Raw genomic sequence first — 24,158 nt, 5'->3', positions numbered from 1 at the left:
CCAGTTCTATTTCATAATATTTTGTAAAGTCTTTCTCAATGTTATCAACATGTCTCTGCAAAAAAATTGATTTCAAACAATAAACATCACAACTCATTGAGTGTACGTGCGTCAACACTTTTGTTTTTGTTCATCGCCTCCGTTAAATTAGCTCCTCCAGCAATGTATGTTTGAAAGACTAGATAGACAATGATATTGTCAACATAAAAACGATAAAAACGAACGGGTGGAAAAAGTTTTATGTTGAGCTTTGAACTTATCATGTTGCTAGAATACTAGATTGTTTGCAATAAAAATGTATTATACATTGTTATATGTTGTAACCATACACAGGTCTTGTCGGATTTGTGTTATATATAAACAATAGTACTGTATTTAAGATGCACTATGTTTGCTACCAAATTGTACAAAGTATTATTTTAATTTAAAATATTACAACAAAAGTAAGCAATATGCAACGGGAAATAACACCTTAATTTACACCTGGAATGAAAACGAGTTCCCCAAAGGATCTAATGAAATATCGTCATATGTTTTTCACTACCTTAGTTTGTTGGACCTGACAGGTTTTGAGACCATTCGCCTATGCGCCGATGGCTGTGGTGGGCAGAACAGGAATTCATGATTGGGATGTGTTCTCTACCGAGCCAAGGTCGGCAAACGAGCAAGGGTCAAGATTACGAATATTGTCTGATGTGATGACCAACATTTTTCTCTTAGAGCAACATTTCTTAACCTAAAGAAGTCACCAATTCACTGACTCATAACGTTGTACTTTATTTGTACGTTAATTAAGTGAATAAGAAAACATATTTCCAACAAAATAATAAATTGAACTTCGCCTTCGCATTGAAAAATGTATGTTTCTGAATGGTACTGATGGTACTGAAAACCACCACATGACCACCTCAATGAACTTATCACGTTGCTAGAATACTAGATGGTTTGCAATAAAAATGTATTATACATTGTTATATGTTGGAACCATGTAAAGGTCTTTTCTAAAATTATGTTTCTGAATGGTACTGAAAAATACAGTATTCGTTACACTATAACGAATAAAATTTTACGAACTCAAACTCTCTATGTTGCATCCATAAGCTAGTTACGTAACTAAACTACGGTACTTTGTGTGTTCTAGCGGGTAGCTTGTGCGGATTTGCTGCAAGAATGTTTGTTGCAGATTTATAGGATCACGTGACCTTACACTCCCTTTACAGTTCATTTTACGAGCGAAAAATCTACCTGAGGAAATCCGTGGTTTATGGCAAAACTGTACTTGCGCTGGTTAAACCTAGGTTTACAACACGCTGTGTGAGGCAGGCGTACAGTTTGGGATGATTATTCTTGTAAGAGAGATAAATTGCAAAGTAAAATACTCCGTGTTACTTTAATAAGTTTTAATTTCGTCAAATTTATGGAAGAAGAAAAAGTTAATAGTTAAATTGAGTTAGTATGGAAACTGCTTGCATAATCATAGAATTTACTTTCGTATATTACTGTTCTCATTTTATCAAACGTTTTCCACAATAAATAAATGAAAAGCGTATAACAAACTTTTTTAAAAAATGATAGGAAATATAAAGTTTTCACTTATATACTCTCTGGTATTCTTAGTTTATTTAGTGGGTCACAAAAGGTCTGTTTTGCTGGCAGAGGTTGATTGGTAACAAACCAGCAATTGCTGGATTAAGTTTTCTTTTATTTAAATTTACAAGTAGCTATGTTTTGATGATCGGTCAAAAATTGGTTTTATAGGGAATACTATTTTTCAGGATGAAGCTAAGCATAACAACTTTAATGTTTAGAGATATTAAACTAGTTTTCTTGTCTAGGACAAAAGCGTTCAGCAAACTATCTTTTTTAATTCCGCATCGAGCATGCAAAACCTCATTTGTGGCGTTTAGTATAAAACAATTGTAAATGTACTGTGATTAAAACTAAATGTAGGCCTACTACTAACCAATAAAATAGTTGTTGTAACAGTCTCTGTGTATGATTATTTATTTTAAGTTTTCACTTTTCTTAACTGTTACTCAAATCTGGTATTCCCTAGCGACATCTTAAAACCACACTAAAGGCCTTTTAAGTGTATCCCAAAACAATCTTACACAGAATTCGTGATTTAAAACGTTTGATCCAATTTCTTTGGTGATATTCAATTGAGTATTCACAGTACATACTGAATTAATAGTAAACTTGATAATTGTATGATTGCAGATTTAACTGGAATTCTATTTGTACCTTCGACTATTGATTTGTCTCACGCCGGTCCCCTTGTACTGAGTTTCCATTACAGCACTAAAATGGGCCTTAATTTACTATTAATCAATCAGTTAACTTAAATATATAAAATTAAAAGTAATGGTAGATGAATTTCGCAAAGAATTTCAAGTTTTGAGAACTTCGCCTAAAAGCTATTCGACAGGTTGACCTAATGAAGTAATGTTAAGTGTTCCAGAACTCCGTTAATGTTCCGCAATACGTTTACCCTGATTGCTTTAGAAGTAAACACTGTCACAACTTAAAAGCCCCATTAAGGTCTAAGGTCTAAATACTAAGGGTCTTGTGGTTTAAGTGAAGTTACTTCTGTTGTCAAGTCCATCGTTTTCAGTGGTTTAAGTAGGTCTATATTAATTATCTTCTCTCTTCTTGTACATAGTACAAAACTGTTAGTTTAAGATACCTGTTCAATGGATTTTAAATTAAGTAAACACATTAAAATTTAAATGTTATTGTTTTTACTTTTATGAATATACTGTATGTTGTAAAAACGAATGATTATGTTAATTTTACGAGGACTCATTTTCATATTCAAACACAAGACAATAATTGATAAAATTTCAAATTAAACTTGCCCTATCTATAAGCATAATAGGCCTTGTACTCTTAAATGAATAAAGGTCTGAACAATACAACTGTTAATAATATATAAGTTAATGAAACAAAATAATTTTACAAATAATAAAAAATTGAATGGCAAGAAGCAATGCGAAATCATAACTCCTAACTGTATGTACAACTAGATATATATTTGTGTGATCGAAAGGGTATTAAATCAAATGGTTTTTGTAGTGGAACAAATACACTAAAGTAATTAGTAGTTATTAATTACAAATTATATATTGACTAATCATCTTAATCTATATTTGTGACTTAATTAAGGAAGAGAAAAGTAACTCACAAATAGAATAATTAGATTAACAATTTTATATATACTGTAAACTTAATACAATAAGAGGTTTCCTTGTTACACCGTTTTTCTTGCCTTCCTACTTAACAGATATTACGATTGTGGTAAAATTTAAAAGGGAATGATCTAGCGCACCTGCGAATGGTAATGAAAAAAGTTATTTTCTGTAGCTTCGCCCCCCTCAGGTTTAATTTAATTTTAGAGTCCGTTTTCAAAGATCGAGTTATGATCAACAACCTTGTTTATATCAGTGTATGAGTAAATTGCAATAATTCAACAGCTGTTCCTTCAGTTGAATATATTAAACCACCACCAAATTGTAAACAAACGACTAAACAGTTTATGAAAATTTATTTTAAAGAGGCTACTTTTTTGACAACTGTGACTCTAATTAAATTAGATAAATCTCTCTTTATAGTGTAGATCTAAAACCAACAAATTCAACGTAAACTAGTAGTTCTATTCGCCTAATAGTTCTTAACAATCATAATCTTGAAAAGGTAAATGGATATTGCACTAGATTTATTTTGCCTCGGGAAAAAGTTTTGAACCCTTTTACACTAAGTATTTTACGGGCCCTCTCGTATTAAATATTTCTAACTTTTATGTTATCCAGTTTGATAAGTGGAGATTAAGGCTTAACCATTCAGTGAAACTAGACTAAGAGACATCAGAGTATTATCTCAACAAACTTCAGTAAGCCAAACAATTATTTGGTGAAGCTGGTAACACTGCGTTTTGAAGATAACTGTTCATCAGATGAGTGAAAGGAGTTGGTTCACGACAAAGATTATAAGGTTATATTGTTCTATAAGATATAAGAAAACACAATTTTAAGGTTTTAAATTTTACATAAAATTGAAAATGATGTGCTCAAAGAATGATGTTTGTGTTTTGTTATTTCCATAAATATATATCAAAACATAATCTGAACGAACAATTCGTGTTCGTTTTGGACAGTTTTAGCCTGTGGTGGAAGAATGGCTTCGCACCAGATGGTCAACAGCTTTAAAATTCCTGAAATACAATACCTTTTTAATTAGTTAACTAGGACAGTCAAAAAAGAAGTTTTCGAGGAATTAATTCCCAGCAAGCTGGAAATCGTTTTAGTACCTTCATTTGGTCCCAAATATTTGTATTTGATTTGACCACTTTTTTAAGTTTTTTCCGAGTAGCTCAAAAACAGTATATCGGATCGGACGCAAACAACGTCCTTTTAATATCAAAGAGGATTAAATTGTGCTTAAAATGAGTATATAAATATCCAAATTCGGTTAAGTAGTATGGCCAAAATCTTAAGTTTCAAAAATATAATTTGTTTCGTTTCATTGCATTTTACATTTTGCGACTTTCCAGAACCACATACTATCTTTGAAAGAAACACACTCGTGACTATTTCCTTCTTTATACGAAGTAAGAGTTAAGTGGGGAAAACAGCTGATCAAATATTCCCAGCTGTTTGGAGTTGTATAGTACAACAATATCATTGCTAAGTAGTTATCAGTTACTTTGCAAGTGATGTTGTGTATACGACGTTGTTTAAAAATAATTGAGGGTGTTTACCAATATTTGAATTCGTTCAAACAAGTGTTATGACGTAGTGATCTGTTATCTTTATGATATTAAGTGTGTTGAGTATTTTATTTGTGATAGACCGTTACATGTTGACGCCTCAACTTCTGTGAAACAACAAGGAATAATAATAATTATAAGCAAGCAATCCTTGGAAAACATAAATTTCACTAAAATGTTGACTGCTACCATACTGAAAGAACAATTTCTCTCTAACTACAACAACACAGGACGGCTTATCTCAATGCTGAGTGAGAAATTAGTGTAACAGGGGTTTGAAGTCAGAAATGTCATGCTCTTGAGGATGCTGATATTCTCATAGTCGACACTGCCATTCAAATGGCTTAGAACTTTTCGAAAGCCATAATAATTGGATAAGACACTGGTCTATTGGTCCTATTAACCGCCAAAGCACCAAATTCCTCAAACATTTACTTAAGGAAATCTGAAAAGAGGACCTCTTAGAACATATTCTACTCTCCCAGGCATTTCAACTTCTCTTCTGTTAAAGAGAACTTTCTGTTCCTATATGCAATCAGTGGGTGAAATACCATCTGCATTCTATCACCAAGGGAAGTTGAAGATTATTAAACTCCTTGAGAAGAACACGTTTCAGGGGGCTGTAAAGGTTTTCCACCATGCAGATGCTCATCCTGAAGGGCCTAATTTTAGCAGGTCAACTGTTCATCTAAAGCCAATAAAGGTCAATTATCAGAATTGGTCCTTTAATCGATCAAAAAAGCAATGGCATTTGGAATCGTACAAAAATGTTATTTTGCTAAATATTGGAACATAGTTTTGCCTAATGTAATCGTTTAAAATTTATGGTACCTTAACAACGTTTTTAGTGGACATTTATGCCATTTATATCAACCAAACTTTTCTTTAGGTTTAAACACTGTTTTAAACCCATGTGCTGGTATCTTCTAAAACTACAAATTATTCTTACAAAAGGTTTTTTAAAGTTTTTTCTTCTGAATGAAATAGAATCACTTGCAACTCGTGTAATATTTATAAATTAATGAGCAATACCTGAGTTAAGAACAAAAAAATGTTGTTCACAATTACGTTAGGTTAAATTTCATTACTCATTACAGAACAAGCTTAAATCAGTCACATGGTGAGGATTAAAGTCAACATACCAATGTCACGTAAATCCTACGATATTATAAATGTGAAATTATTGATGGTTGTGTATAACTCTGGAGTTCTGTCACGCGAAAACCACGTGATTGAGCTGAAGTTTCGCAGAGAGGTCAGAGAGGATAGTCTTGAGAAACACATAGGCATATATAAGTTGTTGAGTTGTATTGTATTAAGTTGTAGGGCTATGTCCCACAGTGGATCAAAGTTTCCATGTTATTCTTATGAGTATTCATATTTAAAAGGAATTAAGCAATGATTTACAGCCTTCACATGGGGAAACTAACTATTCCATTAGCATCCAATGCGTTGATAGATATGTAGCATATAGAATTATGTGATGATTGTAATCAATCTTGTTACCAAGTTAAAATTGTAAACGAGTATTATAATATGGGTAAACTCACTAGATTAGGTTTAAACTTTTTTTGTGAAAGAGTTTAACTTAACAAATGCTACATTTTCAATGTGTATGACTAAGTATCATGAAGTATTTAACGAGAAAGTGACAATGTCAGGTAGATCAACTTACGGACATTCACCATCTTGTACTTGAAAAGATGGCCACTCCAAAACAGATAAGACACGTTAAGTCATCTATATCACTGAATCTCCCCTCTTAGTGACTAACCTCGCCACTAACGTCTCAAGTTTATCTTAAGTGTTATCTGCTCCAAGAACACCTGAGCTACTGACCCGTCAGCTTTTATATTCAAGTTCGTTAAAATATACGTGGATAATATTGAAGAGGTCAAATCAATAGATGCTAATGTGTATTTTAAGTATGGTAAAAATAATTTTTAAGATTTTCGAATTTAATTTTTACAATCATTAATTGGAACATATATTATCATTTTCAAGTCGCAGTAGAAGTTGTAGTCACAGTCTTTACTGAAACTGGACCCAGCTGGGCTTAAATTATTTGGTTTTAAAAAGGTCTGTTTTAAGAGACTGCGGATTTAAGTCGTCAATAAAGCTAACCGTTCACCTTACCACACTCAAAACTAACTATGCTTTCATCTTCAGCTTTGCACAGTGTATAAAGTACGTCAATGTATTATAATACTTAATATCATTAAGTAAACAAAATACTTCGTGTTAAATCTTAGTCGTAGATGGACAGTCTACTTTAAAAGTCCCTGACAATCAAAAAGAGCAAATAAAATTTTTTTAGGAAACAGTCCTGTTATTAGTAATAAAAAATAGATTTTGTAATGATGTTTCTAAACAGCTTTGCACAACAACTCTCGTATTAAGTTTAGTCAGTCATGAAGAGATTCCTTATTGAAGTTTGAAAAAGGCAATAAAAATACGAGAAACGAATAAGTAAAATATAAGCCATGATAGAATATAAGAAACCTAAAATATGAGTGATGTATTAAAAGAACAAAAACTTTCAATTGAAGCATTCAATTTAAATATGTAAAATCGATATAACATTGACTTGTAAAGAATTGAAGGGTGCACGGGAAAAACGATCATAGTCAAATTTTTTTTAGATATTTACATGACAACAATGCTCTTGCATTGGACTATCACACAGCAGTTCAAAAACCACCGAAAAATTATCGTAGTCAGAGTAAATCTCATTTGAATTCTAGCTATACAATGGAAAAACTATCATAGTCGTCCATGTGTTGGCACTACTGTTTTGCAATAGAAATCATTATTAGTGAGTGAGTTGTTGTTATTATGCTGTTCTCATTTTGAGGTTATCAGAGTGTTTTTCATTATTTAAATAGTATTTTTGATTGACTAACTAACCATAAGTGATTGATTAACAATGTCTAGTGAGGAAGCAGATGATCCTGGTATTCCAAACAAACAAACAAAGAAGAGAAAGGTTATGGGAAGAGTTAAGGATGCAAGCAAGTTTATGAGGTTAATGTCACATTCAACTGGCCCCGACTGTACTTGTAAAAGTTATAAAAGTTTAAAAGAAACTACCAAAGAAGAAAGAGATACTTTAATAAAAGAGTTTAATTTACTCACAACATATGACAACCAAAACTCACATTTGGCTGGCCTAATTAGTGTCCTACCCATAGCAAATCGTAGGCCTAGGGCTGGTGTAACCCTGATACCAAATGAATGTAGTTACTCTTATAAAGTTCGTATCGTAAGAGATAACTGTTGTATAGAGATACCAGTTTGTCATAAGGGATTCATGTCAATTTACGGTATAACAAATAGAAGAAGGCAAACTATAAAATACCCCCGCCGCAGCAAACCTGCAGACTAAGCGAATTTCCATATACACAGCTGGAATTCCACTAAATTGTTCCCTTAAAATTGTCAGATTTATTTCCTATTTAAACATCATTAATATTAATGAGTACTTAGGTTTGCTGCTACAGGGAAGAAAATAGGGGGGTTTTATTGAAATATTAATAGCTCAGTATGAAGTAAACAAAATTTCAAAATTTCATCAATATATGTCCATACACAAGCAAGGTACAACACTGTATTTATTCTCTATAAGAATAACATGTTAATTTTAAATTTACATTATTTTGCGATTTTTCCGTAACCGTTAGGCATGCAACAATGCTTCAATATACTAAATTATTTGTTTTTTTGAGCTCTACAAAATGGTTTAGAAAGAAATTGCAAAATTTTATGTTTTCAGGGTGAAAAATTAGAAAAACCCATTTTTACCCCATAAAACCCCCCATAAACCCCTGTTCCCATAGTCCGATCATGCTGGTTCGCGAACTCGTTCGAATAAATGTAGGTTTACACGTTTATACCAAATTTCATCAAAATCGGATCGTTTTTGCTCGAGTTATCGCGCTAACGGACACATATATAAATATATATATATATACACGGCCGCGCCCGGGAAGCCAGTCACATGAAATATACACTGGAAGTCAGTCAGTTGCACCCCCCAATATATTTCAAGACTATGATATATATATAATATATATTGGTAAATATCTTAAGCCTAGACATATCTGAACGTATATATCTCTTTTTTTCTTAAAAATACTAAAATATAATTACGTAAAAATTGCTATGCTAATGCAGTCACCACCGCATTTGCATGGGAAAGCCAGTCACGTAAAATTTGTGCTGCTAAGCCAGTCACTATATATTTTACCGCATACCACTGGAATCCAGTCACTGAAAATCCACCGGGTGTCCCGTCACTTCAGTCAATTTCACCCCTGCCCTTCTACTTTGTACTATTTATTTCTTCTACAAGCTTGAAAATACGCACCTCAAACAAACGGATTATGCTTCATAATACCGGATTATGCATTGAGCACTCTCATAACCAATCTTTCGCACTTAATTTTAATTAGTTGTCTTCCAGATTACTTAACAAAGAATTACTTTCTACAGATTAAATACCTAAATGCCAATGTAATCTTTGGTCGTCTTATAATGGTTGTCCTGCCAACTGTGGATACAAATATGTAACGAGCTAATTCGCAAGCGCAAGGTGGGAAGTTATTGCTTTATAGTAGCACAAGTAGGCCTATTGTTGAGTCCTTGGAGGCAAGCGGCCATCTTGGATAATTTCAAATAGCTGCAAAATTATCTTCCAAAAATATTTTTTCAAACACCAAAGTGATGATTATAATTTAAATAGCTAGTATACTGTGGGATTAGAAATGTTCTTAGTAGTTTTGAGTTATTCTCTAAGGGAGTCCATAAAAGCTAACGGTCACGGTCATCTTGGACAAAGGCCAACTAATACGAAAACAATATCCTTTTTGCGCGGGCCGTAGCACTATAGTTTTCCCGCCTCAAACAATCGAAGGCGCGTGGAACAAGGCAAAATTCTTGTCTCTCTTGTGACGAGAGGTAGGGGCGAGCCTAACGGGTTCCATTGATGGGCTACCCGGCTACCGACCGACCTGGGGTAGCGACTAGCGAGCCACTGGATGTTTGAAGGTTCGGCTGGTTATTTCCAACTTGCTGGTTCTCGAGCTTACTGAGCTCGTTGTACAGTGAAATCTTACTTCCCTATTTTATATAGCCACAATCAAATCGATATTTACAAGAAAGAATGAAGATATAGACTCAGTGATGTGTGGTTACTTAATCAAATTACGTTCCTTGATTGTTTATCCTTTTATAAGAGACAATAATCAATCAACTTATATTTTCTTTATTTTTCGATTTATTATCTATATAAATTCAAGAGGTAGCCCTGTACCTGGTTAACACATATATCGATTACTTTTAACGTGTTTTCTTTGAGTTACGCCCTATGGGATTCCAAAGTTTCACAATGTTTACATTTTTTAAGAATGTAGATAACAGAATGTTAAATGAATTTAGCTGTAAATGCAGTGCTTTGATTTTACGGTCCAAAAGGTAGAAACAATTCGAATTGTGAAACTTTTAATTTTTGCTACGAGCCTGTTAATTGGAGATTGTGACTTTCTTAATTTAAGGAAGTAAACGTATTAACATGACGTGTTTGGAGTGGGATTTGAAATATGTGACGTGTATCAAACTTTTTCTCTTCAAAATCCTATCCGATGTAAAACACGGGTGCGGCAGCTAGGTTTATTAGAATTCAAAATTTTTTATGATTAAAATTGTGCTCCAATGTTTTGAAGTTATTTTCCGAACAAGTTGTTTAATAAATAAATAACTGTTTTGCCAAATTATGTTTTGAAACCAGGAACTAAAAGTAGATCAGGAAATAGATATTTTAGTTCAGAAAACAAAGCCAATCAAATAGGCCTACGTACTTTTTAAATAAAAACACTGGTCGGATGGTTTGTAGCTTTGTTGTTTATTTACTTCAATAAATTTCTAATGAAAATCACCACAGGTACTAATCTATATAAATAAAATTAGAGTTTTGTCTGTACATTGCTCAGAATAATCAATTTTTAGGTTATTTTTACCTTTTATACATTCAAGAATCCGAAACAAGTCTCATCTCAATTATTCCGTTATTATCTCAATCATCAATTATTATCTCAATTCCGTTGTTCTCTGTCTTCCGTCTGTCACGGCCCAAAAGCCATTTTACGCGGCCTTCTCCTGAAAAACGAGAGTAAAGATCCGAATCGTTTTAATGTATTCACTGGATTGGCGAAAGTGTCTTAAGCTACTAAAATATGGCCTCACTACTTTGTAAAAAAACTTACGGACGTTTAAAAACCCAATTTTGTGCGATTTTTGTCAAGTTTTCTCACAATGTTTATCACATAATCATCTATGAAATAGCGAACGGCTGCTCGGATCAAGATTATTTTTCTAGCTGTCACTGATATGTTTACATTGAATGTTGTTTACAAATACTGCAATCATTTCCGATCACGTTTCAAAAGCAAATCCAAACCAAGTTGGTTTAAAACAGTTTTTCCTTACATAACGGATTTAATTAAACGCAAGTGCAATAATGTGTAGGGTAACCGTAAATAAAAACAGAGCTATTTTGTGTATAACATTTTTATTTAGTTTTAAAAACCGGGGAAAAGACCTTGAATCAGTGTTCTATGGCTGGGAAACTTAAATTTTTTACATAAGCGTTACCAATAGCTTACATAAAAGGTTTCAACTCACTGACGGCACTTCAATGGTGGTTGTGTAAAGTGTAAAGTGATAACTGCAGTGGGTGATTGTAACAGAGGTTTACGGATTATGCTCAAATCGCTTTTCCAATGTGTCTTCTCAACGCTATGTGTTGCTCGCTGGACCATAGAGCCAATATACCAATTGCCCATCTCTTGGGTTCGTAGGCCTAAACAATTATTTATAAGTTGGTAGCGCATATTACTCAGTGTTCCGTACAGACAGGAAAAGAGCACCTTTGATAGTGACATTTCTAACCTGAATGTTTAATGGCGAGGTTGAGATATAGTATTTTGACTTTATGTCGTTTGGTTAGTTAGGTAAGGTTAACCTAACCTAACTAACCAAACGATATATCGAATTAAACAGTCGAATAATCATTTAGTTGTTTGTGCCATCAGATATAAAAGTGTACCCCACATAGATCTATTACGCATTTTTTTAAATACTGTATTTGTGTCTATATAATAGTTTGGCCAGTATATCTGAACATATGCAAACCATCAGCTGTTCTTTATATAGGAAGGTTTCAACTGACCACTATAAGATCCCCGTGCGTAGAACGGGCACACAGCTAGTAATCAATATTTAATTAATACATCTTATCTTACTAATCTTACTAATATTATAAAAGTGAAAGTTTGTGTGCTTGTTTGTTTGAAGTTCAATTACGCATTAATTCGATATGAAGATAGCTCACATTCCAGATTATCTCAAAGGTCCTTTCGGGCTCAGATCCTTTCGGGCTCCACCCAAGTGGCCCTGGGAATTCCCATGTTAACCTTATCAGTATTCATATTTGAAATCAATTAAAGAATTTTACCTGCTGTTTCAATTACACAAGTTGGTTCTATGATATTCAACAGCATTAAGAATTTATAGGGTTTACCAATAGAGTGCAGCACTATTATATTTTTTTTTTCATTTACGACAACAGCTAATTTGAACCAATCCGCAACGAAAACCTTTGATACACAATTGGAAGTGACAAAATAGGATTGTTTACAGTTATGCTTATGTTTTTTATTTATAAATAATTTGTCGTATTGTGCGAATCTTTGGTGATTTACTTTTTTCTGCTGTTTAGATGCAGCGGTAGAACATTATTATGGATATGGTAGATATTTATACTATAGCATACCGTAATCTAGTTTTCTCGGAGTAGGCAGCGTAAATTTACATTTTGTCGGTACATACAGAATGACAGAAAGACAGACAGACAGAAATTGAGATGATACTCGTTTCGGCTTTCTTAGGCTATGAAACGTAAAAATAACCAAACAAACTGCATGATTCTACGCAATGGACAGACAAAACTGTAATTTTATTTCTATAGAAGATGACTGCTACTCTACTAGTCAAATTTGCACAGTTTCGAGCACTCGACACACGACAAGCTGGTCGGAGTCTGACACCATTGAAGAATCACTGCAAGGGATGCGCCAAGAGGTAGACGAACATTCAGATGAGTTCTGAGAATTTCAACTTTCTCGTTTTTTAATGTGCCGTTATAGCCTTACTTGGAAGAGGGGGATTTTTGGACCACGAATGAGTTCGTATTTGTTTAGTTTTAAATAAATCCGACCTGAATATAAAATAGCAAATGCAAGTCCGCAGTTTGCGTTTTTGATCAGTAACGTAATTAAAATTTACCAAAATAAAGTAAAGTGTCTAAATCTAGTGCAACAAACCTAAATTATTGACTACTGGTTTTGATTAACGTAAATTAGTAATACTTAACGTTATTTAAGGCTATTCTATGTTTGATAACTGACCTCCTGAATTTTATTTAAGTTCCTAAGTACAATATCATTGTCAAACAATGCAATAATGTTATTTCATAAAATATTTACCTGAGAAATTTAAAAATGGAAAATGCATTTCTCGTGTAAGACAATCTTAAAATGATACGATCTTAAAACGAGCCATTCAGTATTCGTATTCAAAACACCAAACACCTGCCACTGGATCAAAATATGTCCGCTACAAAGCACTAAAACAGCATAGTACAGTGTATGAAAGAGGTGTGATTTATTTCTTGGTACTAAATTAAGCCATTCTTCAAGTATAAGTTAAACTTCAGCATGGGCATACTCTCTAACGTACTATCATATGATGGATTAGCTGAAGGCAGATAAGTCCGATTCAAGCTTATATTGCTTACTATAGGCTAAAGATTGTTGTAATACAATTATATTTAACTAGTGGTCGTCCAGTGGTCGAAAACTCGACCAAAAATATGTTATGTACAGGTTTCAAATGATTTAGGCCCAAAAATCTTTAGCTATGTGAGTAACTACGGACTTCTGGAAAATTTAAATATGATATTTAGATATGTGCTTACTCAGGAACAATGCCGTTCCGGGACACTCTGTAAAAATGGACGTTAACGTGATTATAAATTTGCATTTTACATAGTCAAAATACAATAGGTATTGCGCAACCATGATATGTTATGTTATTAACCTTGGTTCAGTAATAAAAACTACACCGTGTGCTTACTCAAACAAAACAAAACTTGCTTACTGTACAGCAATAAACACGTAAAGAACAAAACAAAAGGAAATCTAGACTAGTAGACTACTGATACCGTAGTCATCATAGGCTACTACTACATGATGTTTCAGAACAGAAGTATGGTGATAAAAATATTAAATACCGTAACTCATAAAACACTATAAAATCATAGTACTGTACTTAAGTCTTTCTGGTAATAACAACAGTGATAAAAATAAGATAAAGATAACAATGATGTAAAACCCCTCTTATTATTTCTCTTTGTTCTATTATCGATTAGACTTATCAATAATTTAGATAGTGAGATAAAAACCTTAATAACCCTAAAAGTTTTTCTAAAGCAGTAAAAAATCTGTTATTACAAAGATATGAAGTATAAAATCATCATCATTTTTCAACTATTACTTTTTACACATGTATAAATATTAGGTATCCTCATTTTGTTTGACAATTCCATAATAGTTTTAGGTGATAAAATCTTTAGTTATCAATGTAATATGTTTTGATTTGTAAGTGTAAGTTAATTTCTTTTTTACACTTCTGTATTGTTATATAATTTGTGTTTTTCACTTATTAAAAGTAAATTTTAGTTTTTCATAGTCCACAACTCTGTACATGTATATGTTGTCTGTATATTTGTTGTTCCTGTCCTGGGGGAAGAGTGGACCTTTGGTCTAACTCAGGGCAGGTTAAATAAAGAATTTGTCATTTGTCATTTGTCATTTGTTCTATTCTTTCTTTGGTTTCTCTCCATCCACAAGTGGTCATGGTTACTAATTACCCAACGACCCAACCACAAAATGTTGTAGTGTTGTGACAGCAGACAGGAGCAGACGATTGTCAGTATGTCAGTGTCAGTGCAAGATTGTCAGTCTGTAGATGCGAGCGTATAGCTTGACCTTGAAGCTACTGATCGATATTTCCCCGTTTTGCTTCCATCTTATTTTTGTCAAATGAACTGTAATGTTTCAATAATGGGGAACCTACTGCAGATAAAAATTACCGTAAATAGATATATAGTTCATATCGAAATATTAGACTGAAAAACACAATTCATAAAACATTTTCTTGGGATTTCTGAGGTAATATAATATATAGGCATCATGTTGATCCGATCCCAGTTGAGCGAGGTTAATGTATTTGCAAGTTTAAGCCACAACTCCATCACATTATGGTTGGTATTCAATGACCGATGTATTATCAAAAATTAATTCATAACTTATTTTGATATTAAACAGAAGCATTCATTACAGCTTGCAGCACTTATTGGTATATATAAATATCCAAGTTACTATTACTAAAAAAATAAACACGAAATTGTGAGGCCGTTCAATTTTTATAAACACAGTGTTAAACATTTTACTCTGCAGAATACCGGATGGTAAAGAGTGTTTGGTTTCAAGAAAACAAAATAAAAACATTGTTTAGCCAGCTTTACTATTTATTAAAAAAAAAAACAATAGAAAGGAAACCATAAGGATAGGTATAGGATTGAACTGAAATAATTGCAGGGAAACTTAAATAGTAAAGTCCACAAACTGTACATCGTTAGAGATAGAGAGGGGGGGAGTGAGAGAGAGGGAGGGAGAGAAAGAGAGAGAGAGATTTGATAAGGAATCTGAAAAGTAAACAAATAATCTTTTCTGGCGTTTGTCATGGTGTACCCCCCCCCCTCGTATTTGCACTCGTGACCACTTTTTGTTGCTTCCTTATCTTTCATCCGTCCCAAAATAGAATTCCTGTAATGGTTTGTTTGTAAAATTAAAATTATTATAAACATATTTTATCTATCGAGTGTAGTTTCGTGGTTATTCTTATCAGATAGAATAATATCGTTGCCACATGTAATAGTTCCTCCTTCGCGTTACGCAATAGCGTAAAAAAACAGTTTCCGTATCTCGGAGAAGATTCACGTATGTTTCCCGAGATAAAGAAAATCCGTATAATTCCCGATCTTCCCGGTCCGTGGACACACTGATTGTGCGTCAATAAAGGAGATATTGACTAAAATTTCTACTGAAGGTGAAAAAAAAAACTTAAAATATGGGATGATGACCGGGTAGGTTTTTAAGATTCAACCATTTATAATTAATTAATATTCGTAGTTCCTTATTAGAGGTGCATCATCTTTATTTGGAATATGAACATGTTTAAACATTAACACGTAGTTAATCACTATCCCAACATCAATAGTAACAAGGAGTAAACGAAGGTTACCGACCGCTGGGTGTTACCGTTACAAAGTAGGCGAGGAGGGTGCCGTACTGGCTACACTACTCCACGATAGAACACACGATGAGACAGTCTCCCTCCGCATTGGTATTGCAGTTACGCTTACCGACACAGGCAGCAGCACCGGTTAAGCTGTTTTCAAACGTATAAAGTGCACGGGAAGCCATACCTGACTGGCTTTTGGGAGAGCTGACTGGCTTTCGGGCGGGTGACTGCCACACCGAGTAAATTACCAGCGCGGTGACTGCCAAACCGGGTGGGCACAAAAGTATATATATATATATATATATATATATATATGAATTTGAACGGATGGTGTTTTTGGCCTCTGGGGACCTCAAAACGAAAAACTAAATCGGTCCCGGGTCCAGGTCTTACCATGAGACCTACGGTAATAGCTTATTCCCTATATGGGAAATTCGCTAAAAATCACTTGCAATGAGAGGCATGGCCCCTATTGATGGTAGGGGAAAACACACAAATAGACCTCACAAGTTAAATCAAGACACATGAACTTACTCAGTGAACACATACGGTCTTTCAAGGCCAGGAATGCTCATTACAGTCTTCATGACACGAAGAAAAAGTATTTATCAGAAGAACTAAATATAAATAAAATGCATACCATGTATTTTAGATCTGTACCCACAAAATGAAGTGTCTTATGAAAGTTATAGGCAAGTTTTTGTTACAAAATTCAATCTGAGTTTCGGGTATCCTCGTACAGATACCTGCAGTGCGTGCGATGAGTATTTAGCGAAATGTAAAGAAATTGAAGTTAAAAAAGCGTTGGTCCAAGATGATGAAGATACTTTACTGCATTTGGAGGGTGAAAAAAGAATCTGGAACGACAAAACTTTGAACACAAAACATTGGCAGAACAATTCTATACAAAAGTGACTTTCATCTTGACTGTAATTTTGTTGTTTTCATTGGTTTCACTGTAAAAAATTAAGTCAGAATAGATTTTTATGAAACACGAGAATATTTGCCTTCAAGACACTTCTTTATAGTTTTATCACCACAAGCTTCTGCCGCCCAACAACTTATTAGATTCAGGAGTCTCTCAAGTCCTAATAAATTGTCGACCTTAATATTTTGTAGAAACCGCGTGGGAATATTACTAAATCAAGACAGTTTGAGACTTTAAAAATATAAATTATTTGTAAACAACGTTGACTTCAACCTTTGACCAGTAAACAAATAGTAAATGCTTGGACTCAAATTGTATCTATACATTTTAATATATTTAATATTTTTTTATATGCATTTTGAAGAGGAAGTGGAATGCATGAAAAATATTAGAAGTGTTAAATGAATTAATGAATGTGTTAATGAATTGCTGTGATATTGATTAATAATAATTATATGTTCTACAAAAATCTTATTCGTGAATTGTAACATAGAGTATTCGATCGGGCCAGGTAGATCTTACTAATATTATAAATGTGAAAGTTTGTGTATTTGTTTGTTTGAAGTTTAATCACGCATTAACTACTGGTCGGATTGAGCTAAAATTTGGCGTGATAGATTAACATATAGACCTATTCTTATCTCAAAATTCCTTTCGGGCCCCACCCCAATGTTTGAAAGTTTAATTTTTATATTGTTTGGGTGCAGTGGTAGGACATTATAGCTATCGCAGATGTGTTATACTATAGCATTACGTTAATTTAAAGAACAAAATTTTCTCAAACCGTGCCCTCCCAAATTGCAAACGTAATGCACGAGTATAACACTCCAATAATAATTTTATACTTATAAGCCAATCCTGTACGAAGGACAGGTTTTCTTCTAGTTATTAATAATTTTAAAAAACACCAAATTGGTTAACAATATTTTCCAACATACGTTCCCCTAGCCTTTTTGGTTGTATTCTAAGATATTCAAGAACATTTTTACAAAAACAAAGGCAGTACGTCCTTTTGAATGGATTTAATAAAATATTATTTAACAAAAGATTATTTGTAACATTTAATATACTTAACATCTTAAGTTCTAAAAGTCACATTTTAGAGTTGCGTGGAACAAAAGATCAATTCACATAGACTTGACTAGATCAACTTGGAAGACCAAATATTGTTTATGATTATGATTTTGTCTAAATACAGATCTCGTTTCGTTAAGATATAACTAGTAAGTCGGCAATCGTATACTTAAAACAACTCTCTTGGCTATTGGTGCAACGTTTGAAAGTCTTTAATGAGAAATAACATAACGTGCCTGTGATATGATTTTTATTGAAGACATAATAAGTAACTATTACTTAACAGGTATTTTAAATATATGCATGTCAGAGTGCTGTAAATTTATCGATGTATTTTAGAAGGAAGGCAATGAAAAACGAACAAATACAAACAAGTAGCGGATCGACATGAAAGCATCAGTTGTGTCAATCATATTTTATACTTCCAAAGCTGTCAGATTTTAGAGAGTAATAAAATGAGCACCGCGGGTAACGCAATATTTGAGTTCCAGTACAATCGTAAATTGAATTCGGCATTTAGTTCAACCTACACAAAAGTGAATAAATTTTAAACTACTTATTTCTTAACTCATAATTTGCATATTTCCTTTACTTTTTTGTGACGGTTATGGAAGGGTTTTAAATGATAGGATATAATAGTATGTTATTCATTTCTACACATAAAAAAAATTATTCAATGGTGGAGGTTGGTAAAAAAATACCACTTTAAAGGATAAATTACTAGGACTTTGTTGTAAACCACAATAAAAATACACCAAGTTTATAGCATACAAGCTTACATTAATGTTATGTGTTTAAGCACAGTATTGCTTTATTTAATAAATTACGCACATTTGCTATGGTGTTTTAAAATGTTCCTTATGATGATAATTCTTTCAAATAAAGTCGACATTTATTTCAGTAAGTACTCGTTTAAGAGGGGGTTGCCGGGGGAGAGGAAGACTCTTGATTCCCAAAGTTAAATGAACAGCTTTGTGACAACTGATTGTTTCTTTACAGTATTACAACTTGTAATGAGTTTCAATCTGGATGTATTTCCTTTTAAGTGTTTTAAGACGCCTTATTTGTGAAAAATGATAATGTTTTGATTTTGAACTCAACACGTCACGTGTTTAAAAGGAAAAAAAACCCCTATGACTTCATTTTTATTAACTCTATTTATATTTATATTTTATGTTGGCTGTATAGCTCTTTCAATTTTTTCGTCCTATACTGAAAATCTTGCTGATCGTCCAAAAAAAATAAGTTTTATCGTGTCTTAAGTTTTAGACAACAAGATATAAAAAATACAACGGTTGACCAAAACACTGTTTTCAGTAGGAAATTGCCTTGAACCAGTTATACGAAAGAAATATTTTCGAAACGTTTTAACAGAGTAATGCAATAAATTCAAGAAAGAATAGAATATAACCGCATTTAATAAGTGAAAACGTCCGATAGAAACTTGTCAATGTAATCAAAGTTTCTTCAGAGGAGGTTATCACTGAACTTGCCAGTCTAACAGCAACGCTGTCGTTACAAGAAATCGCAACTGCAAATTGCCTAAAGTTAGCAATAAAGAAAGGTTACTTTAAATTCATTTATTTTAGATATACAAAGTTGTATTTTTTTTGTTTATTATCAGTTTTAGACAAAGATAATGCGTTGTTCTATTTTTTAAATTTATTCACCCCATTAACTAGGTTAACGGAATATTTTGAACTACTGTTGTTGGCAGTTAAAGACAATAATGAAAAATTGGGGATGAGCTCACTAATCTCGTACATTTTAACCAAAGACAATTTAACGATTTTAACGCCATAAAGTAATTTTTTATATTTAGAATACAGGAGCTACATTTCAGGAGTAATAAAAGGCAATTGGAATTATTCGTTTTGGTAAATTAATAAGATAGATATGTATTATTTACTGTATAAAGCTTCAATTTGAAATGACAATGAGCACAAAAAGCGAAAATGGGTCATAGGCTGGCGCCAGCTATCTTGACCGCGGCTGCATAAAAAGCGTCGCAATCTTATTTTATTATTGTTTCTGAAAGGAATTCAACCCGACCACCATGAGCTGCAAACCACCCTTCACAAGGAATAATTTTACAATATGGTTATGGTAAAATAACGATTTGTGTTCAATAGTTAGGGAAAATCGTCATCGGTGTTTACTATATATCAAGTGTAGAAAACCGTATTTTGTGCATCGATGAAAACTGGTGTTTTCAACTAATTTGAATCTATTGTAGCAGTGGTACTTGTTAGTAGTGTTGAAGGACACAAACATGGATAGATAATAAAATGAAACGAGATGTTAGCCCGTCCTACGTACGGGAATTCAGTAGCCAGTTAAAACAGTGTACAATTCAGATCAGCTAGTTTACACATATAAAGACAAAGTTTCTTGCAGTTTTAATGTAAAAAATCGTCTTGTAAACAAATGTTGTGTGACCAAATATGTTTTTATTCCATCATAGGCCTATACGATATGCATTTTAAATCCGTTAATTTTAAAATAAAACAGCAATTCTGCAATTTTTACGATGTGAAAAGCGTTGAAGTGAGATTTGCAGCCGATTCGCACAGACGCACACTGATTATAAGTAGCCTATTATAGAGAGAGTAATAGTCAAAATTGAGAAGTGTATAGACCTAGTCAACGATACCACCTTCCATAGCATACCTGCCTCTTCCATAATTATTATCACCACAATACAACTACTATACACAATTTCCAGTAGGTCTGAATAGAAACGACCTAAAACAAAACGATAATATCCAATAAAATTCACAGTACACAAACTTTGGTGTCCTAACATCAAAACGAATCGTCACACCTATCCTTTATATGAATTTCACTGCATTAATTGATAAATAAATATGCGTAAACAAAGAAAAGTAAAAACAATAACAGTTTGTTTTGAAACAGCTGTTTGGTTCAAATAACATTCATTTGAAAATAAGAACTGGTCACATGTAGCAGGAATATAAAAAGTAAACACGCTAGTAAAGCTAATGACGTAATTGTCAATGTTTATTATCTATACCGTTTTCAGTTCTATCCATGATAATTACACACCCTCATTGAATAAATGTACATCTTAATTTCCCATATTAGTTAACTTAAACTACAATATATTCATAGTTGAAATAAAAGTGATATTATTTTCACGTTTGGGGGCGCTGATATAGGTGCCCCCAAACGTAACCACAACTGAACACGATTTTATGTAAGGATGGTTTGTCTAATTGCAGTATCCTAGGTCAATGTTGACGTTGTGTTCAATCTATGTCATCCATCTGTTTATCTTTGTATAAAACCCGGCTGAGGTTGTGGTCGTAATTTAAAATCGTGATTCCTGATTATTCTTGATCTTCTTTTTATGACATCAATATTTCCGGGCCTAATCCATACAAAGTTAAAGCAGACAAACATTAATTGTAAACAAAAAGCTACCATGAAGAATTAAAACATGTAAACATTGTTATTTTTCTAATCTTTCCTTGAAAAGTGGAGCAGTAAAATAATTTGCATTTATCCTTTTTTATTAAGACTCGTGTACAGAGCCTCGATTTGTACTGTGGTTTAATTAATATTGGTTTAAACTGTGGTCTAATTATCTCTACTAATCTTACTTATTTCCTATAATCAATGACAAAAATAAAATAACCTCATAGTTCCATAGTTTATATTTAACCAGCTGTTAGTTAAAACAAATTATATTGCTCTAAAACAAATCGAAGATTACAAAGATTGCTTTAAAAAATAATTTGAACATCCTAGTATTTTACTATGTATATTTAATTAATCTGCCATCCTCTTACAGAAGAATTGAACGTATCAATGATTAGCATTACACATAGTATAAATAAGTCAACCCTAGGTATGTCTTTACATTTTTATCCAAATGCTGAATTTGTGACACAAAAGCTGAATGTTTACAGCTGTTATGTTAAGCAAATTATTTTATGCCAAAAGCTAGTTTAGAATCTTAGCGTCGGCTGCTAGACTTTTTAAAAATTAAAACTTAATTTCTAAAAAACTGGGACCCTAAACTAAAATTATGGCTTCGACATTCCCTAGTTCTCAAAATTATCTTTCTTTCAACCCAAAAATCATGAAAATCCGTAGAGTGGTTGATTCAGAATCGTGAAATAAAAAAACACACTTTCGTTTTAATATTATAGATGGTGATATCAATCCTAATTAAACAAAAATCTTTGTAAAATTTAACATTGTCTATAATGTTAATTTGTTTTCCTTAAAGGTAAAACGAGAAATCCCTAACATAATACAAATCCAAGCAATCTAAGCAATGTGCAGACAAAATTATTATTTTATTCATCAGTTACAGGATGTTTGTACCATCATGAATTGACAGAGGCGAGTAAATATTTCAGCGACGCCTGATTGGACCGTGGTGTGTTAAGCAATACGTCCTCATATGACCCGGACAGATATATACCTGTATGTGGTGGTCGTTTGTTATAATCAAACAGCCTATTAAAAGACTGATATCTGTTTTGTCACCCGAGTTATACATACAACCTTTGACTATCAATACAACAGTATCCAATAGTCAATGATACAACTCACTAAAAACCACATAGTTGAGCTTGTCGAATGAATATAGTAGAATGAAATATTAATTGATTCTTTGTAATTATTTACAAATGTAAGAAGATCGTTCACAGTACGGGTTAGTTTTGAATCAAGAGGATGTTTTAATCGACGTAGGATAAAATGTTCGGTTTTAATAAAGTTTTGTTTACGAGGATATAAATAAATTAACTAGTCTTAAAATATAATGAAACATATTTACATCAGTTTTAGTTAAATTCCTCTACAGTCTGAATTCATACCGCTTTAAAACATTGATTACGAAACTAAAGTGTGAGCTAGTTAGTGTAGTTTCTGATTGATAAAAAATTACATTGAATATATAGGCAATAGTAGCCTAGAATATTTACCTTGCAAAAACTTATTGCTTACTCAGAGACATAAAATTTTCAACTGCCCATAAAACTTTTAAAACCTTATTTAAAAATTGATAACAATTACTTAACTCAATTGACTCAAACTAAATTCTTAGGACTAAATAATTGATCAAAATTTATCTTGGTTGTACCACATTGATAAACTAAAAAGTAGAATTTTTCAGGTCTATTTATGCTGCACAACTTGTCTATGCATCACAAACTGCAACAACTATGCTCACATAAACTCACATATTGCATTCGGCATTGAACTATATGGTGCAACAACCATTCAAAATTTAGATAGTATATTAATTTTACGAAAGGGAGCTAAACGTATCATGTTAAACTTAGGAGAAAACCAATCGGCAAAACATTATTTTGCTAAGTTAAATATATTAAAAATGTGAAAGAATAAACATACACTTCCGAAATTGAGAATGACACATAATTATAATACACAGCATCGGAACTACCCAGCCATCCAAAAGCATAATTTAGAGTTTTATAATAAAAATCCCACAGCTGCTGGTGATGGGTTTTTTATTCTCTGCCTAAATATATCACGGAAATTAATAATATTAAGACATTTAAAAATAAATTTAAAATATTTATAATAAGCAAATGTTACTACTCATTTAGTGAGCATTTTGACAATATTTTTAAGAATTAACTGTATTTATTGACACCATTCTGCATTTATAATTGTATAATGTAAATATTGAATAAATTGTTTCTGAACCTGAATCTTAGACAACACAAATGTCTAAACAAGTAACTTAAAGAAAACATATAATTGATCCTATTATAGACTGTGTTAAGAGTTCTATACATCCCATCTAGGCTATATGGATCAGTTGTCGCTAACTTTTTACTAAAAAAGAACGTAAAAAAAGTTGTGTGAGCCAGTCAAAAATTGCGCTAGTGTTTAAAACTCTATTTCGTACCTTATTTTTTTACTGATATAGTTGCTGGGTCACAACAGTTGCTATAGCTCATAATAAGC

General features: G+C 32.7%; 1 protein-coding gene across 5 annotated transcripts in view; it reads left to right on the top strand.

The window, feature by feature from the left end:
- Positions 1-24,158, top strand: part of LOC128985833 (prothoracicostatic peptides-like) — a 301,184-nt gene that overhangs the window by 161,790 nt on the left and 115,236 nt on the right. The gene's annotated exons all lie outside the window — the stretch shown is intronic.

This window comes from Macrosteles quadrilineatus, unplaced genomic scaffold (genome assembly GCF_028750875.1).
Source record: "Macrosteles quadrilineatus isolate MER2022 unplaced genomic scaffold, UCM_ALF_1.0 Scaffold_2__2_contigs__length_208266976, whole genome shotgun sequence".
NCBI classification, from domain to species: Eukaryota; Metazoa; Arthropoda; class Insecta; order Hemiptera; family Cicadellidae; genus Macrosteles; species Macrosteles quadrilineatus.
Note: the sequence above shows the minus strand (reverse complement) of the source record. Positions and strands in the feature narration are given on the sequence as shown.